Below are 8936 nucleotides of genomic sequence, written 5' to 3'. Positions count from 1 at the left end.
AGTCTAGTTGTGGAGGACGTCGCTTCACTGGCCCATTTGGTATTATCATTTCACTCTTCCCGGGTGAGGCAGTCGCTCGCCGCCCATTACACAGCCGCTCATGGCAGCTCACACAGGCTGCCAGCCAGCCCCACTGCAGCCTTAGCCTTCGCAGGCAACACTGCAGCCCAACTCCAGGTGGAGCTGTTGTTCACCATCTTAGCTGTAGAGGGCACAGCATCACTGGCCTTCATGTGGGATCTGAACCGGAGCCCTGCTGCTCAGAGCCAACTCAACCAACGCGCCACTCGGCCAGCCCAGGATGTTCTTTTTTATTAGTTTCTTGGGGGCAGGTGTGCAGGGTTTTTGTGTTAAACATAATTTAGCAATCTCCTGAACACACTTGAGATCTTTGAACCTCAGTTTCTTCATTTGAAAATGAAAAAAACAATATTTAATCGAATAGTTTCAACAGAATTTCTTCAACAACATCAGACAAGAGGGAGACCTCAATAAATGTTTGCTACCTCCCTCTTTTATTGGTCTGCATTTCATCTAAATGTTTTCAGGTAAAATAAATCACAGCAAGTTTCATTTGCTTCAAGAGAAGGTAGCTAGTAATTTGTGAACATTCTGTATCTTTTAGTTTCCCAGTTCAGAACATATTCTTCAAATACCCTGCAATGATTATTGCCCAAATGGACATAGGGTGACTGGTAATGAATAGTGTTTTCCTTTGTATAGTGTTTATGATAAAAGGGAAAGTATTTAAAAATAAATTTGAGGCAACCTGATAATTACATCAACACAACTATGCTTCAAAATAAATGTATGCTGAAAGTGATATATCAAAGGTTATTATTTCCCATTTCTTCCCAAAGAGGCCTGTGAAAATAGATGATAAATTATAAGTAAAGTTAATACAGATTCCATATTTCCTGCTTACTAATTCTCTTTTGAAAGGTAATTTTCTTTTGAAAGGTAATTTTTTCTTTATGTCAATTCACCGTGTAGAAATTACATTAGTTACAAATGAAAGACTCTTTCTTCCCTAATGAAATCAAGGAAGGTTTTTTTTAAAGTCTTTTGTATGATAACACCATTTATCAAGATTATGAAATGGGTCATTGTGGTGGTTTGGTAATTATGCATATTTTGATCAAATATTTTAAGTTGTAGAATTACTTAGTTGTGTAGAAATCTATCAAGTTTACACTATTGCTTTACTTATCCATACAGAGTACCATAAGTCTGTGGTTCTGTTTTCTTTGGTTTATACATGAGCGAAGGTGATATGACAAAAAGTGGTAATGATAAAATTAGCAGTTACAGTGCAAGGGCTTAAAGAGGTCTTTTTTCCAGAGGAAGAGAAGAATCCAGGTCATGGCCTTCTTTTCAGAGCTGCCTTATGTAAAGAGAACCTCCCTGTATCCCAGAGTAGCAGTGTTGAGTAGCCATGGTTCATTTGTTGCTTCAGTCATTCCTCAGATACGATTGAGTATACTTCTTTCCAGGAGCTGTGCCAAGTCCTAGGGATGTGGCAACGAAACAACCAGATATGAGCCCTGTCCTACTGGGGCCTGCCATCTAGCAGTAGCTTTGACATTAAAGCGAGTATTATGAGCAGTAGAACAGAAAGTTACAGAAAAAAAAATGGGAGAGTTTCACTGAATAGAGAAGGAATGGTGTGCTCACGGGATTCTGGTTTCTGTCAGCTTCTCTTAGAAATTTCTTTGTGAGAATGGAATGAAGTTCCAAAAAAACCAGATAGGCTTACCAGAAGCTTATGCTTTAAAAAAATGGGAAGGTAGGAGATATGGGAAGGCTCCGAAGGAGGATTCTTGGCCAGGAGAATTTGGGGAATAACCTGGACATTGTAGTTCCAGAATCCAAATCCCACTCTTACCTGAGCCCACTCTGCGGGTTTCCTCATTCTTTCTCATCCTCTTTCTCTCACCATAAGAACCCAGAAGCCATAGTTGTGGTCTGCAGAGGGGCAGAGAAAATGGTAACAGGCCACCAGGCGACTATTAAAGAAGGATCCTATAAGCTTACATTTAAAAACTGAAGTTATTATTTTATTTTTTGGATTGCAGGCTAAAACTCTGACTGTCCTTTTGATACATTTTTACTATTTAAACCAAGTATCGTTCTTTCAGTATAAGATCATACAGAGAGAAGTTTGGCCGTTTCATGATTAACTTTTATTTAAGCTATAGTAACTTATCCTAAGATGATCAGTACAAGAAACCACATATTGAGGTATAGGTAATGGAATGGAGATGAAGAGATGGAAGATGGTTATCCACATACATCTGGTGATAATATTTCACAGATAATATAGTTATATTGCCAAGAATATAAACTTGTTGTTGTTGTAATGGCAACAATAAAGAAAACACCATTGTCAGCAACAAAACATACTTGTAGTAGGAGGGCAAAGAGAGAGGGAAAAAAACCTGGGAGTGTGTTTGTGCTTGTACCTATGCAATTGTCTAAGGATGCTGGGAAGTAAGCCAAGGAGATATTAATAGGATTTAGATTTTAGTAACTAAATCTTGGTGTGACTGCACAAGTGTAACACAAATTATGATCATTTATGTGAAAACTTGCTATTTATTCTTGATGACTAAGAAGTTTTTACCTATTTTATTTTACCTAATGTCTTGGTGTAGAATTAACCCCTGATCGTTCACAGAATGTAAAAGAATTTATGAGACTCTACAAGAGTATCCAAGCAAAGATTTATTGAGAGAGAGAGNGAGAGAGAGAGAGAGAGAGAGAGAGAGAGAGAGAGAGAGAGAGAGAGAGAGAGACTTGCAAAAGTTTAGCCAGGGCAGAGTCCAATGGGGGACAGCTGCAGAGACAGAGGGGTAAGAGAAAGATACAGGCAAAGTTTAGCTAGGGCAGAGCCCAATGGGGGACAACTGCACTGATGAGAAGGAGTGCTGGGATTTTATATTTTTTCCAAGCAGGATGTAGGGTGCTTGTCAGTTTGTAGGAAGGCTGCCGTTACAATTGTCTTCTCCTGGGAACTGTCCTGTTCCTATCTATGATGGATGTCAGCTTGCAGGGGATTGCTGTTGCAATTGGCAACTGTTCTGTTCTCACCTATGGTGGATGCTAGGTGCTTGTCAGCTTGGGGTGCAGTGCTAGCAGGGGGAGTCAGAGCCAAGTGGTTAATGTTTAAGCTCATGCCTGTTAGCCCACAAGCTCACTCCTGTTAACTCTTTGCCTGTCCCATCTTGCCAGCTCACAAGCCCACTCCCATTAACTCTTTACTTGTCTCATCACCTAATACATTACCTTTCTTCCAAATTTTATTCACTCTCCATATTTTTGCTTAGAATAGATGCTAGTAATGTGCCCCCATAATTTACTAACAACATAGGGTAATAAAATAGATACTGGTCATGTCTTAAATATGTTTTTCCTTGCTGACAACTCAAAGAAACAGTATGGCATATTTTATACTTGTATTTTTGTTTTAACAGGCCTCCCCAAAATAAGCATAACAGGGCAGAATTTCAGGTAGTGTTGCTGGCTGGTGGAGGAGTTATTTTTGGAAAGAAGAGCTTGTCACAATTTCAGATTTCTGTCTGTGACAACAACCTTCTATTTGACAGTTTTCCCACACTTTTAGTTTCAGTATGTTCATCGTTTCCCATTATATTGAGTTTATTTCTTTCTTATTAATTTCAGGCCCATATAGTCTACACTGTCATGGTGCTTTATACTTCTTAATTATTATTTCATCACACTTGTTATTTCATCATACATGCTTTGTTATTTCATTATACTTGCTTTGCAATTACATTGGATCAGTTCTACCCTCGGAGATTTGGGCTTCTACAGTCAGGCTACTGAGTATAGCTGGCACTCAATCAACAATCAGGGTATCTCCACCTAATTATCTAGACAGGTGCTCCTTAAAAATTCTTGCTCTCTGCCATACACCCTATCCATATGGATCTATGATCAGTTCCATTTCCCCAAATTTCAACTATTCCTCAGTTTTCTTCCTTCTCCTTTTTCCTTCTCGTGCTCCACAAACTGTGTTGTCTCCAATTTACCTGACAAAATTGAGACCACCAGCCAAGAATTTCACATTTCTCTGCATTTTCCATCTTGTAGTCATTTGTTATTGTCTCTGTGAAAGTGGTTTGTCTTTCCCTAAAAGTCATTCTTTCATCTGTGCAACTTGTTATTTCATCCATTACTTTCTTTTCTCTCTCTTCAGCAGTTCATTCTTTCATTGTTAGGACTGAAACACATAAAAGAATCTATTAGGTTGTCAGAAAAGTCATGATGTATTTTTTCTATGTTTTTTGTTGCAAAATGTCATGACTTTTCCGACAACCCAATATTTTAACATAGCCGTTTCCTGACCACATTTCCTTTTAGTTAGCACTCTGACCTCTCTTCTTCTATTCCTAGATGAGCTTCTTTAATAAAATATCTAAGTTTAATATTTCCATTTCCTCCTTCATAATATTTCGTTTGGCATTAAATACTTAATATTTTTCTGTCCTATCAATTACCTGCATGTTAAACCACATAGCTGCTTTCCATTTTTAACTTCCTTGACCTCTCTGTAGCATTAGCATTTGCCATTTGTATTAGTTTCCTAGGGCTGTCATAACACATTATCACAAATTGAGTGGCTTAAAACAACAGAAAACTTACTCTCTCATAGTTTGGGAAGCTAGAAGTCTGAAATCAGGGTGTGGGCAAGGTTTAATTCTTCTGGATGCTTACAGGAGAATCTGTTTCATGCCTGTCTTATGGTTACTATTGGTTGCTGGCAATCTTAGGTGTTCATTGTCTGGTAGATGCATCACTCCAATCTCTGCCTCTGTCATCACGTGATGTTTTCCCTGTGTTTCTTTGCATCATCTTCCTGTGTGTTTCTGTGTCCAAATTACCCTCTTCTTATGAAGACATCTGCCATTGGATTACGGCCGGCCCCTAACCAGTATATCTCACCTTTACTGGCTATATTTGCAAAGACTGTTTCCAAATAAGGTCACATTCACAGATACTGGGGATTAAGACTTGAACGTATATGTTTTTTTTTTGGGGGGGGTAACAATTCAAATCAAAACAATCTTCCCACTGGCACCCCAAAGTTCATGTCCTTCCTATAGGCAAAATATATTCATTTCATCAAAACATGCCACAAAGTCTTGGCCCATTCCAGCATCAACTCTAAGTTCAAAATCTTATTTAAATATCAACTCAAAAAGCCCCAAATCTCATCATCTAAATCATGTAAATCAGGTATGTATGAGACTCTAAGTATAGTCCATCCTGCCTCAAAATTTCTCTCTATCCATGGAACTTTCAAAGTAGAAAAGAAATTATCCATTTCCAAAATATAATGGTGGGCAGGCATAGGATTCTCATTCAACAAGTGGGATAATGGAAGGAATACAAGAGTCACTGGTTTAAAGCAAGTTCACAATCCAGCAGAATAAAATTAATTAGATTTAATTGCCTGAGAATGATTTCCTGTGGTTTGATGCTCTGTCCTCTGGTTCTGTGGAGAGCCCACTCATCCTTGCCTCTGGCCCTTTGTGGTGGTCCCTCCATCTTAGCCCAAGTTGGTCCCACCCTTTTGGCCCAAGGAAGGGGTAGTCCCATCCTCTAGAACCAAGCAGATGGTATCCTGCTGACCTCTCAGCCATCCTCAGTGTTCTTCTTCCTTTTTCTTGAAAAACACAAATTTACATCCTAGTATCTCTAGTAGCCATTTCCTTTTTCCTGCCTACAGAATTCCAGAATTCCAACAGCCTTTCTTCATTTCATCTGGACTCTGTTCCCTTCAGTACAGATGGCAGTGTTTCTATTTAAATGGTTGATTGGATCAATGCATCACATGCCTAATCTCTCCAAGAATAGTTTGTTCAGCCACACTCTTGGCATTCTGTCCAGAACACAGCATTCACATCTTCTGAAATATGGACAGGCTGATTATTTTACAAACCTTTCCAAATTTTCTGTTTCTTTTTGCTTAATGATTCTTTCCTCAAGTTATCTCTTTCCTTTTGCATTTTACTATAAGCAGCAAGAAGAAATCAGGCTTCTCTGTATATACTTTACTAGAAATTTCCTCAGCTAAATACTCAAGTTCATCATTTACAAGTTTTACTTTCCAGCCAAAAGCTAAATACAATCCAGACAAGTTTATAACAAGGATAATCTTTTTTCCAGTTTCCAGTAACCTATTCTTTATTTGGTTCTGATATCTCACCTGAATCTCCTTTAATGACCATATTTCTAACAGTCTCTTCAAGGCAATCTAGGTTTTTTTCCTACCATGTGCCTCAAAATTCTTCCAGCCTCTATCCATTACCCAATTTCAAAGCCAATTCCACATTTTTAAGTATTTGTTATAGTAGCACCCTACTTCCCCACAATTTAACCTGCAACATTATTATTTATTTCTTCATTCTTAACTTTCTCTCCCTCTGTGAGGCTGTAGAACAACTCTACTGCTTTCTTATTTCTCCCTATATCCAAGCAATGTATTTTGCAACTTCTCTTCCTATCACTACCATTTGTATTTGGTGTCTCCAGAGATTCCTGTCTGGATCCTTTGCTTTTATTACTCTCTATATACTCCCAGAGATATCTACTTCATGCAAATTTTAAGTCTTCACTACCATTTGTCATGATGTCAAACAAATCTCCACGTTCATATTCTCAATGATCTACTGAACATTTCCCTTCAGATACCCTACAGTTACTTGAGTCTACAACACCCACGTTGAACTCATCTTCAAGGTCTTAAACTTGTTCTTTCTGTTTTTCCCATGCTGATAAGACAATAAATGTGGCTTAATTTAATTATCCAAATTAGAAACTTGGGAATTATTCTAGATTTCTTTGCAATCCCCCCTCTCCTTACTCCACAAATCCAATCACTTAACAACTCCACTAGAATACATTCAGTATTCTTAGAAGCGCTTATATCAATATTCTTATTTTTAGTCCTACTGATACTTCCCTAGTGCAAACCCCTATTACTTCCCCCGTGGATTCTGTGACAGGCTGTAATGGAGCACACTGATGAATAGGTCACTGCTGATTTTAGTCATCACTGTAGTCAACTATTCTTTACAATGGCTCAGACAGATCTTTATAAATATAAACTAGATCAATCATTCCCCTGCCAAAAATCTTTCAGTGGAAAGCAACAATGTCCTTCAGTACTGGTCCCTACTTGCCTCTTTATCTTTTGTTTCTCCTTGGCACAACTCTTTTCTTTAACTATCTGAAACTACTGGCGATTCTTCCAATATATCCTACTCTTTCATATGCCATGGCTTCACAATTCTGTTTCCTCTTCCTGGAACATCGTTTCCCTTCCTAGTTCTTTATATTTCTCACCTGTTGTTTATTTCATCTTATTCCTTTTTTTTTTTTGAGAAGCTTTCTGTGATGGAGCAAGCCATCATAGTACTCTGTTTATATCATTAGCTTGGTTCATTTCATACCATTCTGTAATTATTGATTTACCTCTATGTTCCTCCACTAAATTATGATATTTAAGAGCCTAGTATGCACTTTATTCAGCTGGTTAGCATAGAGGCTACAACAAATACATGTTAGTGGAATTACTAACTGCATAGCAGACCAGATCTTCTTTCTATATATAATAATATAAGCAACCTTAGATTGGACACTGAATCATTTAAGAACACATTTTTATGATTTATAAAGTATGACCTTTCAGAAGTAAAGTTTATTTTATTGGGTTTGTTATTTTTAGGTGAAATTTATGTTGTATTGCAAGTGGTAATTTTAGAAGTTAATTTGTGTTTTATATCATGTCAGCAAGAAATAGTTTTTATGTTTTATGTAAGAAAATATACTGGTATGTTTTATGTAAGAAATAATACACTAGTGTTTTTCCCTACCCAAGAGTCCTTGCAGTTAATACTATCTACTGTTATCATTAGATTCACAGAAGGTCATATTAGGTTTTACTTTGATAGTAGGTTTATAATTACCTCAAGTTCCTTACATATTCTTATGTACTTAATAGAATGGTAGACTTTTGTGTATTCGTTAGATTTGCACACACATATACACAGAGTATTTGAATACCACATTCATTTCTTGTAACAAAATACCATGTTAAACACTGACAGAACTTTAATTTTAGTTCCTCTTTTTATATAAAATATATAATTGGGAATGGCAATTTTTTCTATTACTGGGTAACTTCAATAGAACTGTTTCTCTTGGGCCGGCCAGGTGGCGCGATGGTTGAGAGCTGGCTTGAGACACTCGGTTCTGATCCCACATATGAGGGCCAGTGACACTGCCCTCTACAGCTAAGATGCTGAACAACAGCTCAACCTGGAGCTGGGCAGCCGTGAGTCGCTGGCGATGGCATAGGCTGCGATGAGGCTGCAGTGGGTGAGGCTGCAGTGAGTTGCCATGGGCTGCTGTGTGTGGCTGGCAGCCAGCGTGAGCAGCCAGCAGCCTCCGTGAGCGGCTGTCCAGAAGCCGGCGACTGATCTGCCTCGCCCAGGAAGAGCGCAACGATGGTGTCAACTTGGGCTGGTGAAGCGACGTCCTCCACAACTAGACTGAAGAACAAAAAGGACAGCAACTTGTCTGTTCGTTCCCCTTCCCCCAATTCCTCAACGCTGTTCCCATCCCTCCAATTCCCCAATAAAAATCTTTAAAAAAAAAAGAAGAACTGTTTCTCTCACACGCTATCATTACATATTCATTTAAAAAATGTGTCCAAAATTATTGGTTTATTTACCAGTTTTACTAGTAAAATTATCTATTCTTGTTATGGCGGGCCAGCCGCCACAAGTCGATCAGTACCTAAAGGGGGGAGCGGGAATTAAAGAAAGAGACACACTCACGACTGCTGATGCGGCCGGTCTTCAGGTTTTCTGAAGCCCCGGAGTTTATTTTCCACCACCATTATATAC

The sequence above is a fragment of the Hipposideros armiger genome, unplaced genomic scaffold (assembly GCF_001890085.2).
Source record: "Hipposideros armiger isolate ML-2016 unplaced genomic scaffold, ASM189008v1 scaffold_641, whole genome shotgun sequence".
Classification (NCBI taxonomy): Eukaryota; Metazoa; Chordata; class Mammalia; order Chiroptera; family Hipposideridae; genus Hipposideros; species Hipposideros armiger.
Note: the sequence above shows the minus strand (reverse complement) of the source record.